The sequence below is a fragment of the Marmota flaviventris genome, chromosome 16, assembly GCF_047511675.1.
Source record: "Marmota flaviventris isolate mMarFla1 chromosome 16, mMarFla1.hap1, whole genome shotgun sequence".
NCBI lineage: Eukaryota > Metazoa > Chordata > Mammalia > Rodentia > Sciuridae > Marmota > Marmota flaviventris.
This window is the reverse complement of record NC_092513.1, coordinates 70,249,593-70,275,984: the sequence shown is the minus strand read 5'-3', so window position 1 is coordinate 70,275,984 and position 26,392 is coordinate 70,249,593. Positions and strand designations below refer to the sequence as shown.

The 26,392-nt window shown below is 41.7% G+C and overlaps 1 protein-coding gene across 5 annotated transcripts in view; it reads left to right on the top strand.

Moving 5' to 3' along the window:
* The first annotated feature begins 543 nt into the window (after positions 1-543).
* The window catches only part of Fancc (FA complementation group C), a 179,258-nt gene continuing 153,409 nt past the window's right edge, over positions 544-26,392 (top strand). For 4 of the 5 annotated variants that reach the window (XM_027955833.2, XM_071602511.1, XM_071602509.1 and 1 more), the window contains exons 1-3: positions 549-629; positions 13,057-13,224; positions 13,672-13,880. The gene's annotated coding sequence lies outside the window, so the exon portion shown is untranslated. Of the gene's footprint in view, positions 630-13,056; positions 13,225-13,671; positions 13,881-26,392 lie in introns of all 5 variants that reach the window. The other variant, XM_071602510.1, reaches the window with a different exon arrangement.

Genomic DNA, 26,392 nt, shown 5'->3' with positions numbered 1-26,392 from the left:
GACATGAACGGAACTTTGTAGAAAATACTCTTTCCATTGATTTACACGGACCAGGTCTGGTGTGGCGTGCTTGTAGGGGGGGAGGGGAATCATTAACCTAAGAAAGGTGCCTTTTTGCTGCGGAGGACACAGCTAGGAAGTCTTACTCCAGACCCTGTTTAGAAGTTTCGCTCCCTTGATAAAGTGTCCTAATTTCCATTTTACCTCCTTTGCACTGTGAACAGAATCTTAAAGCAATGGGGCAAATATCGGTGGGAAGCTGCGTGCACCCAAGACTCTCACCCTAGCCCTTCCACAACGGCAGCCCAACCCTGCACTCGCCGCGGGGCCACTTCCGCCCGGCCAGGCCACTTCCGCCAGGCCCTGAGCGCCCGCCCCGCCCCCAGACCCGCCAGTCTTTCCCGCGAGGCCGCGGGCGCACGGGGCGGCTTGCTAGCCCAGAGTGCACCGCGGGCACGTGTGCGCGCGCAGCTCCGCTGCTGAGGCCGCGGGAAAATTCCAAAAAAAGTCAAAACAAAACAAAAAGCCAAGACGAGGCCAAGCCAAGTTTTCAAGCCACAGAACCCGGGCGGTGGCTTCCTTTCCGCCACAGCCCAAACTGCTGAAGCAGCTCTGGCGAGGACCACCCGGTAAGAAAGAGGCCGCAGAATGGAGGGAAGGCAGCTGCTTCCCTCAGGGTCTGGCCGATGCGTCAGCTGGGGCAGGGGGTGAGGAGGAGGGGAAGGGAGGGAAGACTCGCGAGAGCGTCCGCCTCGCCCGCGCTCTGGGTGGGTGAGCGGGTTCCCGCCAGGCTCAGGGTGTGAGGAGGACGGGGGAAGCGTTGCGGGGGCGGTGCCAGCCCGCGGAAAGGCAGGGCCGTGCTGGGGAGGATGGCGAAGCCAGGGGTGGAGCCGGAGGCGGGGCCTGGCCGGCGAGGGCGTGGTCTCGGGCGGTGAAGACGCTGGGGAGGGGCGTGGTCGCAGGCGGGGCGAACTGAGCGGTGGAGCCGCGGGGCGCGGGGGGGGGGGGGGTCACGCGGCAGGGCTCCCCAGAGAGGCGGGAGGGGGAGCCGGTGTTTTGGAACTTTTTTGTTCATTGAATGCAGGGGCCTGGGTCCTCTTCAAAGGAGAGGAACAACGGTGTATTTCTTTGTCTCAGGTCCGTAGGGTCTGTGCAGAGCTCGCGTCCTAGCCTGTCGCCCTCCAGAGCTGGCCAGGTCCTCTAGCCCACCGCGGCAGGGGCGGCCCCCTTGGAGGAAGGGGCGGGCTCTGGTGGGCGCTCGTCTGAAACTCCTGCTTTGAATGCCAGGGCAAATCGCGTTCAAAGCTCTTCTGTGGTTTTTAGGGGTGTAGTTTGTCGGCTTGCTCTTTTTTATCTTTTAGGTGGGTGCATGTACAGCTTGAACCTCGGTGATGCTGTTGTAGGGGCTAGGGCTCCGGATTGGGGGGAATTTGGAGTTTTGAAAACACTGTTAAGTTGGGGACTAGAATCTTAAGGAAAGGGACCAAGGAATTTTCCAGCAAAGATCTGCATGTGCCTGCATCAAAGAAGCACAGACTATCAGATATGTGTTTTGCAAAGAATTTCTCTGTTTTGTTCTAATCTGAAACGGGTTGAAAGCTCCTATGCTTCTGGTTTCCGACTAGCCTGTGCCCCATTGAACACATCTAAACTGTGATGTGATTGACTTGCCAGTTATCAGTGAGCAGAGCACTTTTAGGCCACCCAACTTAAGCTATTTATGATTGTCACTTACCTTTAGTGATAAATAGACCGCACAAAACTCTATCGCACAGCTTCCCTCAAGGGAAGGTTGTTACCGATGATAGAATTCATACCATGTGTGGTGATCATTCATTCATAAGCGTAGATAGAAAACATGTTCACTGTGACTTTATCCATTAAACTGCATCAAAAAAGAATTTGTTTTCCTGCTTATATCAAAGGGCTGTTTCACCTCTCCTCCTAGAGTAAAAGTTGTACCCTACTTAATTAGAATTGTACTTTGGTATAAAAGTATTAATTGTACTTTTATATATTTTGTATATTATACCTTGCAATTCATTTTTTTTTCATTTTGTCATGTTCCTCTTCATTACTTTAAAAATTATTACAGCCTTAAAAAGGAAGATTTCTCATATATATATGGAAAAAAAAAAAAATATATATATATATATATTTTTTTTTTCTTTTTTCCTGTCCTTCAAAAAAAAACACATTGACTTAATTGTTTGGCTGGATGTGGAAGATATGTTGTGGCATGTGTATAAAACTGTGCATGAGCATTTTAAAATAAATGGTATTTTAAACCAGTTCCACATTTCAGCAAGTAGTTCCAGTAACAATTATACAAATTTTGTATTTATGAAAACCAGCTACAGAAGGAGGCCAGCCTGGCCAGTAGACAGTTGGACTGATTGTCTAGGCCACAGAGAGACCCAGAGGAATCTCACTTGAGCTCTAGTTCCAAGCGGAGAGTGGTAGAGCCTCAGGGTAAAGTTCAGTATGAAATGACTTTAAAATTTTATTTTAACCTAATATATGCATATTCTCTGTTCTTGTTTATGGCTCCTGAATGACTGTTTAATATGAAAGAACACCTATAGGAGAGCTATGTTGAATTTTCAATGTTTCATTAAAAATGATCGTATCCAGAGGGATATATTATGGGTAGTGCTGCTGTGATGTGGACAGGTGTTTAGAAATGTTTTTATTTATTTATTTTATTTTATTTTATAAATTTTTTTTTTAGTTGTTGATAGACCTTTATTTATTTGTATGCAGTGCTGAGAATCGAACCCAGTGCCTCACACATACCAGGAAAGTGCGCTACCACTGAGCCACAGCCACAGCCCCTGTTTTTATTTTTCTTGGACAGATACATATGAGTGAAAGTGCTGGGTTGTAAAATAAGATTAACTTTTTAATAATCAAACTGTTTTCTATGTGGCTATATCATTTGCATTCTTACCAGCAATGTGTGAGGATTTTAACTTTGCCACATCTTTACCAATACTTATGTCTTTTTTATAATCATCATCATGGTGGGTTTGAAGTAGTATCTCATTGTTTTTATTTTGAATTTCCCTACTAGCTAATGATGTTGAACACATTTGCATTTGCTTATTAGCTCTTCTGTGTCTTTTTAAACATGTCTTTTTGAATATTTTCTCCATTTTTTTAATTGGGTTCTTGGTTTTATTACTGTAGGAGGTCGTAAACATTTGTGTTAGGGATAAGAGTCCACTATCAGATATGTGTTTTGCAAAGAATTTCTCTCTGTTACTTGTCCTCATTTTCATCATGTTAAAAAAAAGTTTTTAAATTTGAGAAGTCCAATTCATCATTTTTTCTTTTTTTGAATTACAGTTTTAAGGCTGTTATCAAATTTCACTTAAGTTTCATGTATGCCCTGAGGAATGGATTCAAATTCATCTTTTTGCATGTGAATATGCAGTTGTCCCAACACTGTTGGAAAAAAAAACTGTCTTTTCTCCATGTAATTTGCCTTGGCACCATGGTCAAAAATTGGTTGACCATAGCTGGGTGTGGTGGCACAGTTTATTATTGAGTTTCTTTGGAGGCTGAGGCAGGAGGATCTCAACTTCAAAGCCCACATGGGTATCTTAGCTAGACTCTGTTGCAAAACAATAGGAAATGGGCTGGGGTTGTACCTCAGTCAGTAATAGAGCACTTGCTTAGCATGCAAGGATCCCTGGGTTCAATTACCTGTACTGCCAAAAGGAAAAAAAAAATCAATTGGCCATAAGTGTAAGGTTATTTTAGCCTCTCATTTCTGTTTCAGTGATCTGTATGCTTGCTCTTATATTACCACCAGGCTGTCTTCATATGGTAGCTTTTAGTACATTTGAAGTTGGGAAGTTTAAGTCTTCTAATGTGTTTCTCGTTTTTCCAAATCCTTTAGGCTATTCTGGGTTACTTAGACATATAAATTTTAGGATTAACTTGTGATTTTTCTCCAGAACAACCCTGCTGTGATGGATTTTGATTGGAGCTCTATTGAATCTATTGATCTGTTTGGGGGTGAGATTGCCATTTTACCAGGATCATGTAAACTTTTCATTCATTTAGATCTTTTAATTTCTCTCAGCAATATTTAGTAATTTTTAGTTTAAATTTCTTTTGTTAAATTTATCTTGAAGTTTTTGTTTTTGATGCTATTGTGAATATGATCTAAAAATTTTTCATTGTTGGATTGATTGTTGCCAGCAGTATATAAAAATGTAATGGATTTTTGTTGAACGTGTATCTTGCAACCTTGCTGACCTTGATTATTGATTTCAGCAGGGTTTTATTTTCCTTCTTTTTTTGGTGAATCCTATAGAATTTTCTGTTTGTTGAGATGACCAGTGATTTTGTTCTTTTCTTCTATTAATATGATTTATTACATCATAACTGATATACCAGTGTTATAGCATAGAATCCTTATAGAATCCTTTTTTAATATATATTATATATAATATATGTTTTATTTATATATATATATAAATATATGTATGTATACACACACACATATGTTACTGGGTTTGGTTTAGAAATATTTTGTTGAGGATTTTTTGGTTTATTTATTTTTTTTAAGAGAGAGAGAGAGAGAGGAGAGAGAGAGAGAGAGAGTTTTTTAATATTTATTTTTTAGTTTTCGGTGGACACAACATCCTTATTTTATTTGTATGTGGTGCTGAGGATCGAACCCAGCGCCCCGGGCATGCCAGGCGAGCGCGCTGCCGCTTGAGCCACATCCGCAGCCCACCCGTTTATGTTCTTGAGGAGTATCGCCCAGTAGTAGTTTTTCGGGCTCTGACATTTGGTATTTACGGAGTCTTAGGACGCCCTTGGGAAAAGCTTCCCTCCTAGAACGAGCTGGGAAGTGCCTGAGTTTGCCAAGCATTGGTAGTATTTCTTTAAATATCTGATTGAATTCGCCCGTGAAGTCCTCTGTACCCAGATTTCTTTTGGTGGGAATTGGGGATCAACCAGCTGGAGGTCTGCGCCCCAGCGCGGCTGCAGTGGGCAGGTGCACCTGCCAGCGCCTGCTTCCGGGCACGCGCCGTGCCGCGCCATCTCGCGGGCTTGTGCCCTGCTCTGGGTCCCTGGCTTGTGCCCGTGGAATGTGCCGGTGTCACGTGTCCGGCGCCGGGTGTGGGGTTTGCGTGCTTTTGCAGTGCAGGCTGGTGCATGCTTCGGAGCTCAGGCTCCTTAGTGTCCTGCGGTCATCAGAACCCCGCGGCCAGCGGCCAAGGCCAGCAGTTGACTCCAGGGTTCCCGTTAAGTGATTTAATAACAGAATTCCTCTGTGGGACAGCTTTCCACGAATAGCTTTTCCTGGCAAATTACAGAAGGCGGTCTTCCTGCATATGCACTGGGCATATAGCTTGAGCAAAGTTACCAGAGCGCGTTTTAGCTTATTTGATGAGTGTTTCTAATTCTGACCATTAGATTTCTTAGTCATTACTTAAAAAGTTGACATAGTTAATCAAAGTTTTGCTTGATGATAAGTATCTCAATCTATAGGTATTTTTTGTAACTATTCAGCAAGTTTTAAGAATAATACAAAAATAAAAATATTTTATATGAAATACATAACTGATTTTTTAAAAAATTGAGTAGTTATAAGCTAAGAAAGAAATAAAGTATCTTGAATTTTGGTAGTGACATTCCTTTGGAGGAATTAAGAGCTGGGAATATATTTCACTATAACATTTTCTGGTATCTTTATTTAGTTCTACAAGGTATACTTAAAATTGTACTAAGTAATTTTGGTTTTAAAAGAATTTAAGTGTCATTTGATGTAAAAGTAATTTGAATTTTGGAGAATTGTCTGTTTTTGAGACAGAATGGTGAAAACAGGATATCTTAAAAAATATTCTTGCGCTGAATCAGAACCGTCTTTGGTTACATCATATCCTGGCTGCAGTGGCTATAGCTGAAGGGTTACACATTAGTTAATTTTGAAACTGTATATTGAGGTGTTATTGATGTACACTGAGTGGCACCTGTGTCAGAAGCCTCACATTGTGCCCTGTAAATATCAATACACCATGAACCCATCGCCACCGTCCCACAGATTTCCTCGGGTTCTTTTCCCATCTTCCTTCTTATTCCCCTCTCCCAGCCACATCCCTGATGATTGCTAATTTGCTTCCCATCACTATACATTAATTTGGACTTTCTAGAATTTTATACAAAAGGAATCATACATTATGTACTCTTTTTTTGGCCCATCTTCTTTCAGTTATCATAACTGTTTTGAGAATTGTCCATTGTATTAGTAGTTCATTTCTTTTTTATTGCTGAGTAGTATTCCATTGTTTCAATATTTCTTTACCTTTTTATGGAATTTTGGGTAGTTTCCAGTATTTCTCTATACAAATAAATCTTCTATGAATGTTTATGCACAAGTTGTATGGACATATGCCTTCATTTCTCATGGGTAAAAATGTAGGAATACAGGGTAGGTATAGGTTTGACTTTTTACGAAACTTCTAGACTATTTACCAAAGTATTTAAAATTTTAAATTCCTGGTATGCATGAAGATTTCTGATTTTCTCTCCAATATTGGCACAGTTATTTGATCAACCAGTCAATCAGTCTGTTTATTTGATACATAAAATTGTACATATTTATGGGGTGCCTCATGATATTTTGATGCATGTATACTTTACGTAGTGTTCCAGTCAGGGCAGACATGCATATTTCCTGAAACATCTGTCCTTTCTTCATGAGAAAACTTTCAAAATCCTTTCTTCTAGCTTTTTAGAATATACAGTATACTATTGTTATCTGTGGTCATTATACTGTGAAATGGAATGCAGAACTTATTTTTCCTATTTAACCATAACTTAATACCTGCTGATCACCCTTTCCTCATCAGCTGTCCCCTGCTCTTCACTGCTGGTAGCCATCCTTCCACTCTCAACTTCTGTGAGGTCACGCTGTTAGATTCCACAGGAGTGAGATCATGGGTGTTTGTTTTTCTTGTGCTGGCTGATTTCCCTTACATAATGACTTCCAGTTCTGTCCATGTTGTCTCAAATGATAGGATTTCATTCTTTTTATGTCTGACTAGTACTCCATTGTGCATTATGTACCACATTTTGTTTATCCATTCATCAGTTGATGGACACTTAGGTCGCTTCCATTTCTTGGCTATAGTGCTGCAGTAAATTTTATGGGAATGCAGATGTCTCTAGGAGACTGATTTCATTTCCTTTGGATATACATCCAATAGTGGGTTGAATATGGTAGAAGTTCTATTTTTTAATTTTTTTAAGGAACACCTATGCTGTTTTCCATAATGACTGTAGCAATATAAATACCCGCCAACAGTATATAAGGGTTCCAAGAAGTTGTTATTGCTTATCTTTTTTTAAAAAATGTTTTAGTTGCATAATGATACAATGCCTTTACTTATTTTTATGTGTGCTGAGGATTGAACCCAGTGCCTCACACATGCAAGGCAAGTGCTCTACCACTGAGCTACAACTCCATCCCCATCTCTTATCTTTTTGATAGTAGCCTTTCTTAACAGGAGTGAGGTGATATCTCACTGTGGTTTTGATTTGTATTTTCCTGATGATTAGTGATGGTTTATGAAATGCTCTCTGTGAAACCATCAAGATAGAGCTGGTAAAGCAGATACCTTATCACCTTTGCAGATGTGTTTCATGTGACTTGTGCATAATGTTTTAAGGTTTTTTTGAGCCAGTTACTAACATTTAAACATTAAGAGATTTCACCCTAGAAACAATCTACATTTGCAGCTCTTTAAAAATAAAAAGTGGTCTGACAGCACTGTGGAGCTTCTTTTAACAGAAGCAGCTGGCAGGAGCTGATTCCTGGCTGTCTTCTTTGGCTGTGTTTTCTCGTGGCCTTGAGCTCATCTGAATGCTTTATCCATGTGGACATTTGAATTTATGACCTTTGTCCAAAGTAATTTACTAACTTTTACATAATTTTGAAATGCATTTTGTTGTCAAATTAACACTTAGAAAAAAATGGATAGATTAGAACAAATTTATCTTACCTATTGGGAGAATTATTCTCTCTGGTGAGTTAAAAATTTCTTATCTATAGGAGAATTATTTGTTCTGAAAACTAATATGTATTCGTTAGAAATCAGACCTTTTTGTTTTATGGATTCTTAAAAATGCATTGGTTTGGTTTGGGTTTGTAGCTCAGCAGTGGAGTGCTTGCCTAGCATGTATGAGGCACTGGGTTTGATCCTCAGCACCGCATAAAAATAAATAAATCAAATAAAGGTATTGTGTCCTCTACGCTAAAAATAAAAATAAAAAAAAAAATCATTGGTTTTATGAGCAGGCTCCCCCCACCCGTCACACACACACACACTTTCTTTGATTTCTTGGTTCAGTTCTAGCATTAGTCATATGCCATATTAGTACTTTGTACTTTTCAGATTATTTTCATTTAGATTTTATGTGAGTTTCACAATAACCATATGTACTAAGGTAAGATAGGCACTTTTAAAAAAAGAAAATAGAGTTTGTGGGCGCTGCTTAGTGGTAGAGTACCTAGCATGAGTGAGGCCCTGAGTTCATTCCAGTGCGCACATGCATACACAGAGAGAAAGAAAGGGAGGGAGGGAGGGGAGAAAAGAGGGAAGGAAAGAAAAGAAAAGAAAAGTAAAGAAAGAAAACTTGAGTGGGATCTCTTCAAAAAACATTAATTTGACTCAGAATTAGGGAGTTCCCAAGAGATTGCCCAAATGGAACTTCTGAGGAACTTCATTGGTTTCTCACGTTTTCACATCCCTTTAAATGTCTTAATTCTTGTTGCATGATTACCTTTTCAGCAATCAAAAGAGCTGAGCAATTCTGGTTACCCAGACTTCAATAGATTGTAGCTGAAGACATTCATCTTCAATAATGACTTCTCTTTGAAATGTTTACAGAGAAGGAAACTGAGGTTAGTGGCAAGGCTGTTGACTGTGACCCAGGGGAGCTGCTTCCTGTTTGCTTCTCTTTTTGTGGCACCAGTAGGCCCATGTCTGAGGGTGGCCAGAGCTTCCTCTGGAAGCATCTCAAGTAAACCTGTGACAGGCTTTTTGTTGCACCTTTCTACTGTGTAAAGAGAGACATTGGAAGGATTTGAGTACTGCCTAACCAGTTTCTGATTGGTAACATGCCCTGAGATCCTCAGTAAATGCCAGAAAACAAATTAGATCCACGGTGTATTTGATATGCATATCGTTTTCCCAAACAAAATTTGAATTCCACAAACTCAAGTTGAGTCATTTTCTGGATGCTTGTGTATGAATGGAAGCCTTTGTCCTGCCCTTCTGTAACCAATACCATCAACTTCTGAAAGCCCTGATGCATTGGCTGTATACTGTTGATCCAAAACAGAACTTTATTCTGACTAAACTTGTAGCTATAGAAATACTGAACTCATATACCCATTGACCAGTACAGCATGTTCATGCCAACCAGATCTAAGCCTGTCCAGGGTGCCATGCTGTGAAGACCACTCACAGCTGTAAGCATGGGTGCAGCTGTTACAAATCTAGCAAAACCTCAGATTAAACAATTTCACATGACAAACGATGACACCGCAGACCCATTTTTCATAATATAAACACTCTGGGACATGCCTTTGAAATGAGTGAGAATGTCATTAATATTAATGCCCCTGAATTCAAGGTTGAGAAGTCATTTCTTTTTGAGCTGTGTTTTGTACTCCTAAGTTTGGAATAAAATATGGTTTTAGCCTGAAGTACGGCATGTTTATTCACAACCTGAAAAAAATTTGATCCTGTTGCTTTTGAATTGAAGGAATGCAAAAGTACAGCTTAAATACTTTATTCTTTGTGGTCATTTAACTTAAATGAATGTTAGAACTAAATTTGGCAAAAATTAGCTGTTAATGAAATCCAGTTGCATTGGTTTATGAAAAAAATAAAAGGACACTGCCCAGCCCAGTGGTTACACACCTGTCGGGAGGCTGAGGTAGGAGGATGGTGAGTTCAAAGCCAGCCTCAGCCAAAGTGAGGCTCTAGGCAACTCAGTGAGACCCTATCTCTAAATAAAATACAAAATGGGGCTGGGGTGTGGCTCAGTGGTTGAGTGCCCCTGCGTTCAATCCCTGGTATCCCCCCCAAAATAAATAAATAAAAAACTGAAAACAATTGCTAGTCAAGGGTTATACTACTAGTAGGACATTTTAGAATTCTATATTTCAGGAAGGAATTTTATTCTGAATGATTTTGAACATGTTTCTTGCCATCTTGTCTTTCAACTAGATTCCAGCCCTTCAAAGCCACTGGAATTTATTTTGCTTCTTAGTCTCTGCTGATGGGACTGCTAGTGAGATATCAGCTTGGCCATGTAGACTTTTCCAGAGTTACTTTCTGTGCCCTGATTTCCTGTGAATTCTCGTATGAGTTTTTCCGTGTTGCGTTTACAGGGTCCCCTGGAAGCTCCTGAGCTGGGCTTCGCACAGTTCCCTGTGTCTATGGGGAGGTGTTGTTTTTCAGCACTCACTGGGGACTGCATTTTAGAGTCCCCTTTGCCTCTACTGCTCTCCTGGTGGGACTTCTGGGGAAGCCTGAGTTGGTAATGGAGCAGTTAAATGACTGTTGAACTGCCCTTCACACTCTGTCAGAGAGACGCAGCATTTGTCAAAAGAAGACAGTAGAACCTTATTTAAACTTGTTCCTTAAGTTGCTTAAATGTGTTTCTGATCAGGAGACTTATAACCTAAAGCTGGACTTGTGAAAGCAGAACATAGTTAATATGGTATTATTTTATTCGGAGGACTTTGTTTTTCTTTTTCATACACACTGCTAAATATTTTATTTCAAAACAGATTTATTGAGCTTTAATTCATGTATCACACAATTCACCCATTTAAAATGTAGAATCCAGGAATTCTTAGTATGTTCACAGAATTGTGCAACCCTCACCACCATCAAGTTTAGAGCATTTTATCCCATAGGAAAGACATTCCATTACAGTGGTCCCTCCCATTTCTTCTGTCCACATCCACACCTCCCCTCTTCTCTTCCCCACTCCCTGGCCACAGTCACCTGCTTTCTGTTGTATTCACAGGAACTTGGGATATTTTAATCAACACCTGCTGGGCATGCTGGTGCACACCTGTAATCCCGGCTCCTCAGGAGGCTGAGGTAGAAGGGTTGCAAGTTTGAGGCCAGCCTGGGCAACTAACTTGGTGAGACCCTGTCTCAATAAAATGAGGGCTGGGGATGTAGCTCTGCGGCAGAGCACCTGCCTTGTGTGTGCAGGGCCATGGGTTTGTTCCCCATTACCTCAAAAACTAGAGTAAAGCACAGTGACCATGCTGTTGCTGTCCCCTTTCGCTCCTATTTTCTGCCCCCCCCCCCATTTAAGGGATTATGGAATTGTTTTTTAACTCTTTGCACTTATTTTAAATTCCATATCTTGAGGAAATCTGGACAGGTGCAAGCAGCCCCTTTCTTCCCTATTGAAAGCTCGTCTCTGCAGCTGCCGTGGGGTGTGCTGCCTTCTGCCCTCTGCCCTCTCACTAGCCGTTCACTGTGCCCTCTTTCTGGACTTTCACTGTTCACTGTGCCCTCTTTCTGGACTTTCACTTTCCTCTTAGTGGAACACATCCTCTAATTTCTCCTTAAAACAGGAAGTGTGAGAGGTGAGTTATTTCTGGCCCCTGTCTATTGAATGTGTCATTATTCTTGTCATATTTGATTGATAGGTGGTACAGAATCCCAGCTTGGAAATCGTTTTCCTTCAGAATTGGGAGGGCGATGTTCCCTTTCCTCCTACTTTCCTGAGTCTCTCCAATTTCATGATAATTTGCCTTGTGTCGATGTCTTTCCATCCATTATACTGGGAACTTGGACAGTACCTCCAACCTAGAAACTCGTTTTTAGTTCTAAGAAAACGTTTGTTGATTGCATCTTGCCTCTCTTCTCTTGGGCAGCCTGTATTTGGAACTCTGCCTTTAGGATTGATCCTCTAATTTTCTTATTTTCTATCGTCTTTATTTATGCTGTACTTTTTGAGACATATCTCGGCTTTAAATTTCTTCCCTTTTATTGAGTTTTCATTTCTATAATTATATTTTTAATTTTGAGATCATTTCTCTAAATGTTCCTTTTGCTGCTATTTCCTCCTTGTCTCATGAATATGGGTTCTCTCCTCTCCACTGTAAAGATATTTATGTTAGATTTTCTTTTTAAAGCCCCCCCCCCCCATGACTTCCCTATTGATTTTCTGCATATTTTTGTTTCCATCTTTCATGTTAGAGACTTTTTCAGGTGTCTGGTTAGCTGCTGTGAATGGGGACAGGAAACTAAAAGGTGATTGACAGCTTCGAATGCTGACCAATGGCACTTCCTGATTTTTAGATTCCCTTGCAGGTGATTGGCTGGACTGAGTCAGAGAATCCCCTTGTGTCTGTGTCTTTAGATCTTCACCTGCAGGCTCCTTAGACTTGCTTATCATCTGTAACTCAGGTGACCAATGTCCCAGGGCCTGAGTGAGATAGAAGCTTGGGATGGGGAGGGGTGTCTCGGCATTCAGTACTCTAGTTTACATGTTATTTTTTGTGTTTCTAAATGTCTTCATTTCCTGAACTTTGCAGGGTCTGGTGATATAAAATGGGTCAGTTTTATCAGTGTTCCCCTCAGATTTGTTTTTTCTGTTGTATTCAGTTACTATCCACTTTCTAATTTACAAATTCTATAGCTGTTTTCTCTTTTTCTGTTCCTATACTTGTGAATTTATGCCTTAAAAATTAAAATTAGATTCTTTTATTATTGTTAAAAGTAAGAAGGAGTGAAAAACGTTTGATTTGTCATCTTTATAGGGAAATTCCTGAGTAAAAACATCTTTCCCTCCTCTTTCTTCCTTTTGTGATTTAATTTTTAAGGTTAAATTTTTTCATCCATCAAAATTTTCCCCTGCTGGTTGACTGGTTATTCTAAACTATATTTTGGAAAAATTTAATTCTTATATAACTCACAAAATGAGATTGCTCTTGGTGATATTCCCTCACTGCAGCTAGGCTACCCCCTGGTGTTCCGTTCTGTTTTGCTGCAGGTCTGATAGATGGATGATGATATAATTCATTGAGTCGATGTTTATTGAATGACTGCTCTGTCAATAGCATGGCACAGAATTCTACTGTAATACCAAACTACTGAAGAGGGTCAGGATAGGCTGGAACACCAAGAAGAACTGCAGAGAAGTGCATTCAAGTAGTCTTCTGTAAGTTTGGATTGCTGTGACAATAGTAGCTATGGACAGCTCAGCTGAGTTATAAAGCAAACACATCTAGATGATTTTTTTTTTTAACAAAATGTCTAGAAGAGCAATCAATGACTTAAATAGGATGTACTTATATTGGGGGAGGCTTGGGAGTAAAGTTCTAGGGTTTGGGATGAATGAGGAGGCTAAAATTGAAAACAGTCATGGATCACAAGTGGAAAATATAGTTATGGAGTGTTCTAGGGAAAATGGGGTGGAAGGGGTGGCAGACAGAAACTCATGGACTGCCCTTTTAAGGGTGTTTGTAGAGGAGCAACCTGTTAGGTGAGATGAGGGGGTGTTCTACAGTTCCTACTCTTGCAGGAAGGTCAAATAAAATGAGACTAAGCATAGAGGGGCTCGTGGGTACTCATTTACTTATTTTGTTTCTTTCCTTTTTTAAATTAGAAAACTCTTTTATTGAAGAAGAAGAAGAAGAAGAAGAAGCAGCAGCAGCAGCAGCAACAGCAGCAGCAACAGCAGCTGCTCCTGGGCTGAGGATGTGGCTCAGTGGTAGAGTGTTTGCCTAGCATGCCTGAGGCCCTGGCTCAGTCCTCAGCACTACACCCAAAAGAGAAAAGCTTCTCCCTGACTCCAGCTGTGGAAGCGTTGAGGTGGTGAGTTGATGCCATCTCCACCTGGGCTGGTGTGCTGATGGTAGGAAGGAGACTGGAGAAGGGCAGGGCGACAGAGTCGTGGTTAGAGTGGAACCTGGTGAGCTTGAACTATGGGAATATGGAGTTCTTTTTACTAGAGGTAGATGTTCGGGAACGTGAGTCAAGAAAGTGGGTTGATGAATGTGTTGGAGTCCTCAAGACCACCCCCGACTAGGACTCGCAGGACCCACACAGAGCTGTCCTCGTGATAACGTGTTTTTTTTTTTTTTTAAAAAACAGAGAAAGGGTATAAAGAAAAATAAGCAAAGGGAAAAGGTAGAGGGGGTGAACTAGAGGGAACCAGCAACCCTCCCTGCCAGAGCCACATGGGACACACTCATTCTTCCATAATGAGCTGTGACAACGGGTGTGAAATGATGTCTACCCGGGAATCCCACTGGAGATGGGGATTATTTGGAGTTCGGTCACATATGCATCCTCTGCCTAGCAAGTACCAAATTCTAGACTCTAGAAGGAAAGCAGATGCTTGGCACAAGTCACAGTGTACAGATAGTTTAGGAACAGTGACTCCCTCTTAGCAGGTGTGGTGGGGAGCTCTCCCCATATGCCTGCGAGGGACAGCCTTGCCAACATACTGCCCCTGTCTCTGTCTATTGTTTGGTAATACTGAGAATTGAACTGAGGACTCACACATGCTACACAAGCCCTTCACCGCTGAGCTGAATCCCCAGTTCTTGAAAAATATATATATTTTGAGACAGGATCTTACTAAGTTGCCCAAGCTGGCCTTGAATTTGTGATCCTTCTGCCTCAGCCTCCTGAGAAACTGCTATTATAGGCAAGTGGGATTGCAGGCATGTGTCCCTACACCACATACCTGGCACAAGGAGTCCTGTCTGAGGAGAGTGCTCGCAGTCCTGCAAGTTACCTCTTCTCCACAGTCTGTTTAAAAAAATAAGAAGCAATTTTTGAGGATAAGAACCAAGTTATGATCTTGGTCAATTGCAGAGGGGTCACAGTCAGGGTAAAAGTCCGATTGAGATGTACAGACAGAAAGCCGAGCCTCTAGGAGGGTGTGAAGGTGAGAAATGCAGTGCGTGGAGAGTTGGGACTCAGGCTGAGGAAGCTGATGAGCAGCAGGGAGACCTTGCTGTGAGCTGGCGGTGCCCGTCCCCAGGTTGTCATTGTTGAAGCTCTAATCCCTAGGACAACTGTGTTTGGAGATAAGGCCTTTTGGGGACTACTTAAATTAGATAAGGAGGGGTCCTAATCTGATAGGATTGGTGGCTTTATTAGAACAGGTAGATTTGTCTGTCTGTCACACAAACTTGAGCATAAAGAAGAAGTCATGTGAAGACAGGGAAATGGTGGCCACCTACAAGCCAGGAGTAGGTTTCTCAGGAATCAGATCAGCCTCCAAAACCATGGAGGCTTGACTTCCAGCCTCCAGAACCATGAGAAAGTGGTGTCTCACTGTGACAGCCCAAGCTGACAAGACAAGCTGGGTCAGACCAAGACCTCAGCTTTGTGAGGCACACTGTGTGCAGAGCAAGGAGGATTATCAAGTTGCTAGTTTTTAAAATTTTAATTTTTTTCTCTTTTTGAGTGTTTGCTTTGTAAGCTTAGTTAACCTTCCTCCATACCACCTTGTGAATTAGCAAAAGTTATTAACCTGCACTTCTGTGCCATTGTGAATAGCCACATTTGACTATTGAACTGTAAATTAATAAAGGTAAGTAAAAAATTTGTTGTCTTAGTTGTGCAAGCCACACTGTGTGTTCAGAAGCCACCTGTGGTTGGTGCCTGCTGTATTGGATGCAGCAGATCTCAGAACCTCCCCGTCTCTGCAGGAAGTCCAGGCACACACCCCTCTTTCAGATCATTGCCTCGTACTCTCCCTGTCTTTCCTTCCTGACTCAATGGTTCTGACTTTTCTAGGTTCAGGGCGTACTTAGGAATGCTAAAATTTGTGACTGCACCCTCAAGGGTCTTAAAACACTAGCATCAGAAGGTGAACCACAGTGCGTCAGCCTGGCTGACATGTGTCCTGTCAGGCTGCGTCTGGAACTGCAGTCACCGTGACCTTCACCTGGCAATGCTTCTGCCCCTCCTGGGCTCTGTGATGTGGTCATAGGCACAGAAGTTCAGCAGGCACGTTCCACTCTCCGAGCTCCCCTGGACCGTTGCTCCCTCTGGGCTCGGGGGCTGGCTCGGTGCTCTGAGGCAGCCTCAGCATGGGCTGCTCTGGATCCCTAGGCTGGGGAGGTCAGTGAAGGTGGCAAGCTTTCTGGCCTTATTGGGAGTTGACTGCACCATGAGGGAAAAATAGGTATGACATTGGTCAGAAGGGTCCCTGTTAGCCCTGGGACCCACCTGGGTAGGAGTTGTCCTGAGACAGAGCAACCGAGCAACCCTTTTTTTTTTTTTTTTAAATGAAAGGTCTTTCAGCTTCCACACCAGACATGATACACTTTTAAAATATATATATATATATATTTTTTAGTTTTAGGTGGACACAATAGCTTTATTTTTTATTTTTATGTGGAGCTGAGGATCGCACCCAGTGCCTCATGCACGCTAGGTGAGCGCTCTACCACTGAGCCACACTCCAGCCCCTCAGAACAACCCTTTGAAGTAGGTTTTGTTCCACATCTGAAAACAGTGAAGTTGACCTTCGGAAATTTTGCCTGGGGTCTCAGAACCAGCGAATGGCAGTGCTGGGTTCAGACCTTCCTGTTGACCTTCCAAACTTGTGCTCTTCCCATCACAGCGCAGCAGGCTTTTGCCACTGTCCCTTCTGCTTACCAGGAGCAGCTTCCCCTTTTAGTGCTCTGCACTAAAAGGATTGTTTTAAAATTTGTTGAATGAAATACATTAAATTTAAGGTAAAGGCTCAATGACTTGGAAGGAGATCTTTGTTTTCCTTTTGTTTTAAAGGATTTTTATTATTTAAGTGAAGGCCACTCTCGAGACGAGCACTTTTGATAGAAGCATTTAGACTTCCTGTCTTATACAAATAATTGGCTGTGCAAATGTTCCACGTATGTGTCAGCAGCTTCCTTACGGGGTGCGGACTGCGTGACGAGCACCTTTCCCGGTGAGCTGGAGCCTTCCTCGCGCGCTGGCTGCTCCGTTGCCCGTTGCTTGAACAGTGTGCTTGTGATGGTTATGGTCATGCTCACTTTCACTACTGTCCATCATTTTGGCCTTCAGGTCTGCATTTTCTTTGGGTGGTCTTGCTGAGAAGTAATTGTACGAGGAGAACAAAGTTTTAAATTTGGTGGCACTCAGCACCAGCAACCCGAGCTGTGCCTGCACTGTGGTGCGCATCTATAGTTCTCTCCCTCTTGTTAATTTTAGCCTCAAAACCAGACTTGTTTTGTGCCATCCTGTGGTGCTGAGGATTGAACCCAGTACCTCACACATTCTTTGTCCCAGCTTTCTCTTCAGCCCCTGTCCCTGATGTGTCCCTTGGCAGAGCATGGAGATGATGGTAGTCTTTGAATCCTGATTGGGGGCAAAAATACTTGGTGTAACAAGCATTGGGGGGTACAGGGTGACCACATGGCCCTGGATTGTCCATCGTTCTGGAAGCTCTGGTTAGGGATCAATGTGAAGAGATTAAATTTATTTCCCACAGACTTCTCTTGCTTGGTTATCATCTGACATTATTCCTTTATTATTATATATTTCATTCTTCCTTATTATTTTTGGCTGAAGATTCTCTTGTTAGTCATTTTACTTTGATCATTCTTTCTTATTTTCTCCTCCCTCAGAATTTTTCCATCTTAATCAGCCTTATCTTCATCAGATTTTCCTCCCACTTGGATCTAATGGTCTACTTCTTCAGTGGATGGGGATGGGGGACGAGTGAGGGTGGTGGGGTAATATGCCACTTGCTGGTTATTTCCCATGACACAAGATATTAAGGAACCTAATTCCCTTTTCATTCCTTGTGCTTGGACTCTATAGAGTTGGCTGGTTACCAGTATCGGGCTGTGTGTGCTGGGAGGTGACTAAACCAACCCCGTGGTGAGGCAGTGTGTTCCCGCACAAATATGTGAGCTGATGACAGATGACAGTGGACAGGCATCAGATGAGTTTTGAATATAAAGAGATGCACTGTTTTTTTAAAAAATATTTTTAGTTGTAGATGGACACAGTGCCTTCATTTTATTTATTTATTTTTATGTGGTGCTGAGGGTCGAAGCCAGTGCCTCACACATTCTAGACAAGTGCTCTACCACCAAGCTACAACCCCAGCTCTGAGGTGCACTATTCTTGTGATACTGTTAGTAATTTTTATTTGGAGAAATGCTAGCTATTGACTAAAGCATAGAACCTACTATAGGCTAGGTTATGTTCCCAGGAGGCAATTAGAAATGGACAGCAATTTCAGTTTTGAAATTAGCTTTTTGCTAAAATGTGGTTTGAGTGTGGATGTTTTTGATACATAGAGCAACAGACTCACTGTTAAAGAAGCATTGTCCGGTGATACAGATGAACCACATAGAATCTCTTCATCTTTAGGGAAATCCTAGTTGAAACTGGAAAAAAAAATCTTCAGTTTTGTTATTGTTCATCACAAATTATAGGGATTTTGATATTGCCCAGTTAGAAGTTCTGTAGATTTTTGGAAACTACTTATTAATTGACCTCAGTTCTGCACATTTTTGTTGCTTTGCAAGAATACTCTTACGGTTCAAATAAAGTTAAAAACAGGATAATTGGTGTGTGCCTGTAAAGTCAGACTAAAACTGTATTTTTTGCCTGTCAACACTTGAATAAAAAAAAACTATTTTCAGAACAGGATGGCAATTTAGGATCTTGCTCAAAACCACATATACCATAGTATTTTTAAAACTTGGAACCAAATAGCGTAATTATTGTTCTTTATAGCATGTGAAACTACATCTGATGTTAGTGTGTGTCTTGCTGTCCTGATACGGGTTTTTGATGGCGTTAGTGGTGCGAGAGTGAGCCTTGTATTTCACTACTGTACTTTCTTGGCTGCCCAGTTGGTATCTTCTTTGAATCTACTAAATAAAGGAAAACTAGAGCAACAGTGGTTTTGCCAGTCCGGTTTTACTGGGTTTTATTTATTTTGGATGGCGGCTGGCTTTGTGAAGGCGGCAGGCTGACCCTGGAAGCCACTGCCAAGGGGAGGATGGTGGGGCGTTCCCCTCGTCCCCACCTCAGGTCTGCTGGTCTTGCTAGCTCTCCTGCCGTGGGACATGGCTGCCTTGAGATCACTGTAGTCATGAGTAGCCACCCGCCCTCCTCGGTTCCCCCAAGTGTCCACAGTTCAGCCACTCCCTCCGTGCCTCTCACATCCCCCTTGGCCTTGGCCTTGGCCTGGCCCTTTTCCTCATCCACTCTGGGCCATCTTTCCCTTTTCAGTGGCTTTCCCTACCTTTTCTCTGTTGGTGGTTTCCATGTTTGTCTTCACTCAGGGTCTGTTTGCTGAGCTTTGTATGCGTCCAACCCATTGCTTATTGGGGCTCTTCATTGGGGCTCTGTCATCCTTCTGAACAGTGTTCCTACTCCTGTGTCCTTTTTCAGTCCCTGATGGTGCTATGCATACAATTCTCTTGGCAGAAACCTGAGCTTCATCTTTCACTCCTCCCTACTTGTTTTTTTTTTCTTTTTTTTTTTTTTTTACCATGTTCAGTCTGTACACCAAATACTGTGCATTCTACCTCATAAACGTCACTCACATCTAGGTACAGATGCTCCTTGGTTTACAGGGATTAGACCCATGTAAGCCCACTGCAGCGGTCCTAGCCAGGTATCGCAGTGCGGCAGAGCTGCCTGCCCTGGAGCATGGCCGTTGGCCCTGGTGGCAAGCCTGATGGCAGCCGTGGCCCTGCCTGCCTGGCCTCTTGAGGGCAGTGTACCATATATCACCAGCCTGGGACAGTACAGCTTCTACAGAATGCGCTTCACTCCTGCGCCACGGTAAGATGGAAAAATCCTGAATGAAGCCGTCACAAGCTGAGGCACATTTGCACTTATGTCATCTCATTCCGTGGGATGAGGCCTTCACCCCTGTGAGGTGGTCTTCCATCTTACATGGTGGGCCTTCCTGTCACTCCCAAACCATTTCCAGCACTGCTTCTTCATGATATTTTTTTTTTTTTGGGGGGGGGTGGGGGATGGTGTACTGGGGATTGAGCTCAGGGGCACTCAGCCACTAAGCCACATCCCCAGCCCTATTCTGTATTTTATTTGGAGACAAGGTCTCGCTGAGTCGCTTAGCACCTTGCTAAGTTGTTGAGGCTGGCTTGGAACTTGAGTTCCTCCTGCCTCAGCCTCCTGAGCCACTGGATTACAGGTGTACAACACTGTGCCTCGGTGTGCATGATATTTCTGAAAAATAAAAATCCATTTGCATTACTTTCATGCTAAAAATTCCTCAGTAGCTTCCCCTTGTTCTTAGAGCAATGTCCAAAGTCCTTACCTACTCTTAGGATGGCCTTTTAAATCCATCTACTACTTGCCTGAGCAGGGTGGTAGCCTGAAGTCCCCCTGTATTAAAAGATGCTTTCTGTCCTTGTGAGAAACAAGAAATTCTGAGACCTATTGTCCACAATAAACCTCACTTCTGTAGACCCCTTTTCAAAAAAGTACATCATACAGATGAGGGGGGGGGGAAAGAAAGAGAGAGAGAGTGTGAGTGAGAGAGTTGTGTGTGTGTGTGTGTGTGAAATGCAATTGTTGGAAAATTCCTTTGAGAAATCTGTCTAATAGTTATGCTTGATGCTGCTTTAATGTTTTTACAAACTAGAGTAAGCCAGTCTATCCAACCTGACTTCAGCAGTCCAGGACATTAGATGTCATTGCTCATCAGAAGAGGTGCTGAGAGTCAGCATCTGTGCCTTGAAGAAATTGCCCTAATATGGCCCCAGAAATGGTCTGAAGGATGTGGGCATGTGCCTCTCCTTAAGAGAGCAGGACTTCTGAAGTCCTAGGGGTGGGGGTAGGGGCGGGGATGTCAGTGGTCTGGCTCCAGTAGAGGGATAAAGATGTAGAGATCAAAATACAGAAGCTCCAGTGGAGCAGCCTTCAGCTGGGCTTGGATGTGCTGAAATGCTCATCTTTTTTGAGAAGAGAATCACAGCAGGATTCTGGAGCAGTTGCCCTAGGTCCTTGTGATCTGCACTCTGAATGCCCTTGGGCCTTCCTGCCCCAGGCTCCTTCCTGGGGCTCCTCTGCCCACCCTGTGAGCCTCCACAGGTGGTCAGTCTTGGTCTGGGGCTTTTCTGTAGACCTTCCTTGACACCCCAAGTCTGGCCTCTGTGTTCTACCTCGTCACCCATGCTCCATGACACTTCTTGCTCTGCAGTTGTAATCTGTATTTTAAGTTCAGTGATTATGACTACTGTCACCATTTGAAATGAAAGAGATTTAGAGGTTTTTTTTTGAGAGGACTGACTGGAGTCATGAGACATTAATCCACTTCTCCTTACTTGCCTTTGATTCTCATTAAGGTTTTGAGATATTTTAGATACAACATGTCATAAGGTGTCCTGGGGACAAGACCTGCCTGCCCTGGTCCAGTGGTGAGGATCTAGAGTGTGAGTGCCAGTGTTCCGTTGCATGGTTTTGTTTTGGTGTTTTCTCCAGCTGCAAAGCCCACCCAGTCTTGTGCCAGGGCACTACCGTGCTCACAGGGTGGCCGTGCTCATTGCTCATTGGGCTAACTCGACACATCCTACTTCCATTTTCTCCACTTTCTATCTTCACATTCCAAATTCCTATGCTTGAAATATTGTAAGCTACAAAAGATATGTAATTTCCTAATTTATGCTTTGCCCTGTTGCAGAATGCAAATAATGAATTATTCTTGCTTAAGCAAAAAAAAAAAAAAAAAAAAAAAAAGGCAAACGAAGCTACATGGAGAGCAATAAAAAATTACAATTATTTTTAAGTCTAGTGAGTATCTTTACTTACCTTATGAAAGGTTGCTTTGTCGTCCCAAAGATGTGGTTCTGCCTCTTCCCTGTTTTCCAAGTGATGTACATATTTAGTGTATGCATTTGATGAATCTGGGGATCAGTGTATACCTGTGGCACCAGCACCACCCTCAGGGCCATACCCATGTCCATCAACCCCAAAGTGCCCTTCTGTCCTCTTTGTTGTTGTTGTCATTGTTTGTGTGTGATAAAAACACAAAGATCCCCCCTTTGGGTGTGGTCTTAGTGATCCTCCAGGGTTCACTATGATTAAAGGCCTGGTCCTCAGGGTGGTGATGTTAGCCTGTGTTGTGGAACCCTTGCGGGGCGGGGCCTAGGGGGGGCCCTGTTTCCTTGGGGGGGGGGGGCTCTTGGAAGCTAGTGCTCCTGCGAACAGGTTAAAAGGTGAGTTGGGCCCACCCTCCTTCTCTCTTCCTTGCACCTTTTCCTTCCACCGCTGGGCTTGGCCGGGTGAGGCATTCAAGGGGCAGTCCTCATTTGCCCAGGCCACAGCCATTGGGTCTTTGAGCCACCAAAATGGTGAGCTAAACAAAACCCCTTTTTTCATTAGTAGCTTGTCTCAGTAACTTTGCTGCAGTAATGAAAGGCTGACTTATACAGGTCTCTTAACATAGTATAAATATACACTATGGCATTAGATGTATTTTTGTTAACTGAGGTCTTATTTTTTTCTCAGAACTGAAACTTTGTACCATTTTACCACCACCTCTCCATTTTGCATTTCCCCCCAGCTCCTGCAGACAACTTTCTACTCTTTACTTCTATGAGTTAGACTATTTTAGATTCCACATAAAAGCACTATTTAGTGTTTGTCTTTCTGCATTTGGCTTGTTTAGTTAGCATAGGATCCTCATGGCCTGTCCATTTTATTGAACATGGCAGGGTTTCCTTTCTTTTTAAAGGCTGAACAATATTCTGTTGTGTGTGTATGTGTATGTGTACAAATATATCCACAAACTGGAAAACAGATAAAATGTGGAGATACACACAAACACACACACCACGTATATATCCATGCATCGGTTGAAGGTTACCAAATTTCCTTCCATGTCTTTCTTATCTATTGTGAATGATGCTGCGATGAACATGGAGATGTCGATATCTCTTCAAGGTCCTGATTTTAATTCTTTGGATATATACAAAAAAAAAAATGGGCTTGCTGGATCATATGGTAGTTCTGTTTTTAATTTTTTGAGGAACCTCCATACTTCCATGATGGCTGCTTTACATTTTCACCAGCAGTGTACTGGGGTTCCCTTTTCTCCTCACCTAAACTTGTCCTTTGACTTTCTGATAGTTGCTAAGTTAAGGTTCTCATTGTGGTTTTGATTTGCATTTCTTTGCCAACTATTGATGTCTGGTGTCTTTTCAAATACCTCTTGGCCCTTTGTCTTCTTGGGAGAAATGTCAATGTAGATCCTTAGCCCATTTTAAAAATAAAATTTTTTGTTTTTATTACTGGGTTGTATGAGTTCTTTGTATATTTTGAGAATTAACTCCTTAGGGCATATATAGTTTCCACTTTTCTCCCATTCAGTAGGTGCCTTTTTATTTTGTTGATTGTTCCTTTGCTGTTGCAGAAGCCTTTGTAGTTTGGTGTAAACCTGTGTGTATGTTTTTGCTATTGTTACCTGTCCTTTTGGAGTCATATCCAAAACAAGTCATTGCTCAGACCAATATCAAAAAGAAGCCTTTGCCTATGTTTTCTTCTGGGATTTTTATTATTTCAGGTCTACATTTAAATCTTTAATGCATTTTGAGTTGCTTTTTGAGTTGGTGAAAGATAAGAGTCCAGTTTATTCTTTTGACTTTGGATATCCAGTTTTCCCAGCATCATTGAAGGAACTGTTCTTTCCCCATTGTGTGTTTGTGACAACCCAGTTGAAGATTGGTTGACCAAATGTGCACAAGGTTATTTCTGGGCTCTGGTCTATGTGTTTGTTTATATGCTAGTATCATACTCTTTTGATTACTATGTTTTGAAATTAGGTAGTTTGGTATCTGTAGCTTTTTTCCCCCCTTAATATTGCTTTGGTTATTGGGTATTTTTGTGGTTTAATATTTTTGGGTCATTTATTTTTTTAAATTTTTAAGCAAAATGTCGATGGAATTTTTGTAAGGGATTGCATTGAATCTATGGATCTCTGGGTATTCTGGACATTTTAACAGTATTAATTCTTCTAATTTGTGAATACACATTTTTCATTTATTTGTGTCTTCTTTAGTTTCTGTCATTGAGATTTTATAGTTTTCAGTTAGGATTGTTTACCTCCTTGAATTTATTTTGAAGTATTTTTTGTAGCCATTATAAATGAGATTTTTTAAAAACTTCTTTCTCAAATAGATCTTTGTTAGCTTGTATAAACACTACTGATTTTTATATGTTGATCTTGTATCCCGTAACATATATCAGTTCTAAAATTATTTCTTTTTTGGTGGAGTTTAGAGTTTTCTATATATAAAATTATGTCATCTGAATACAGAGACAGTATGCCTTTTATTTCTGTCTCTCGTCCAGTTTTCCTTGTCCAGGACTTCTAGTACTGTGTTGGACAGAGGTGGACATAAGCACGAGTGGGCAGCCTTGTCTTGTACCAGGTGGAGGAAAAGCTTTCCGCCTGTCCCTGTGGGATGTGTTGGCTGCTGTGGCCTTGTCATATACAGCCTTTGTTGTGTTGAGGTACATTCCTTCTGTTTCTGATTTGTGGAGAGTTTTTATTCTGGATGGATGTTGAATTTTATTAAGTTGAATTTGCTGCATCAACTGAGATCATCATGTGGTCCTTGTTTTTCATTCTGTTAATGTGGTGGATCACATTTGTAGATTGCATGTATCTGACCATCCTTGCATCACAGGGGGAATCCCACTGCATCATGGGGTATTGGAATCTGTCTACGAGCACTTTTGAGGATTTTTGTGTCTAAATTCATCCTGGTTATTGATGTATGATTTTCTTAAAGTGTTCTTCTGTCTTTGGTGTTAAGTTAATGCTGTTCTAAAATATGTTTGGAAGTGTTCCCTCTTCTTCAACATTTTGAAAGACTGAGGAGAGTTGGTGTTTATTCTTTAAATATTTGGTAGAATTCTCCAGTGGGCCTCTGGCCCTGGGCTTTTCTTTGTTGGGATGTTTTTGATTACTCTTTCAATCTCCTTACTTGTTGGTTTCTTTAGATTTTCTGTTTTTTGTTTGTTGTTGTTGTTTGTTTTTTAGGATTCTTTTTTCCTTTTTTTTGGTACTAGGCATTGAACCCAGAGGTGCTTTGCCCCTGAGTTACACCCCCAGTTCCTTTCAGATTTTTGTTTTTATTTTGAGATATGTCTCACTAAGTTGATCAAGTCCTTGCTAAGTCGCCTAGACTGGCCTTGAATTTGCAGTCCTCCTGCCACAGCCTCCTGAGTTGCTGGGATTGCAGGCGTGCACCACTGTGCCTGGTTAAGATTCCATCTTATAGATTGTATGTTTCTAGGAATTTATCCATTTCTTCTAGGTTATCTAATTTGTTCGTGTATGATTTCTCATGATAATTTCTTTTGGTCCTTTGTTCTGCGGAATCAGTTGTAATAGTTCCTTTCATTTACAATTTTATTTAAGTCATCTGTATTTTTCTTAACTTAGCTAAAGGTTTGTCAATTTTGTTTATATTTTCAAAAAGCCAATTAAGTTTTATTGATCTTTTGCATTGTTTTTTTAGTCTGTATTTCCTTTATTTATGCTCTGATCTTGGGCTTTGTTATTCTTTTTCTAGTTCCTTGAAGGGTGAAGTGTTGTTTATTTGAGCTCTTTCATGTTTCTTAATGCAGACCTATATCATTGTAAATTTCCCTCCTAGAACTGCTTTTGCTGCATCCCATAAATTTTGGTATATTTCCATTTCTGTTTGTCAAAAGATATTTTAAAATTTCCCTTTTGAGCTGGGTGTGGTGGCACATGCCTTAATCCCAGTGGTTTGGGAAGCTGAGGCAGAAGGTTTGTAATTTCAAAGCCAGCCTCAGCAACTGTGAGGCACTAAGCAACTCAGTGAGACCCTGTCTCTAAGTAAAATGGCTCAGTGGTCTAGTGCCCCTGAATTCAATCCCTGGTACAAAAAAACCAAATTCCCTTTTGACATATTCTTTGTCAATTTCCACATATTTTAGAACTTTCTAATTTTATTCTTGTTATTGGTTTCTGGTTTCGTACCAGTGTGGTCGAAAGAGGTACTTGATGTGATTTCAGTCTTCTTAAGTTTGCTAAGACATGTTTTGTGGTGCAATTTATGATCTATCCTGCAGATTCTTCCATTGAGGAGAATGTCTATTTTATGCTTTGTATGTGTCTGTTAGGTCCGTTGGTTTATAGTTTTGTTCAAGTCAGTGTTTTCCTTATTAATTTCTGTCTGAATGGTTTTGAGTTGGAAGTAGAGTATTAAAGTCCCAGTTATTATTGTATTGTCTGTCCTACAGTTCTGTCAGTGTTTGTTTGACTTGGTTAGATGGTCCAGTGTTGGATCCTTCTTATGAATTTACTCATTTGTCATCATATAAGGACTTTTTTT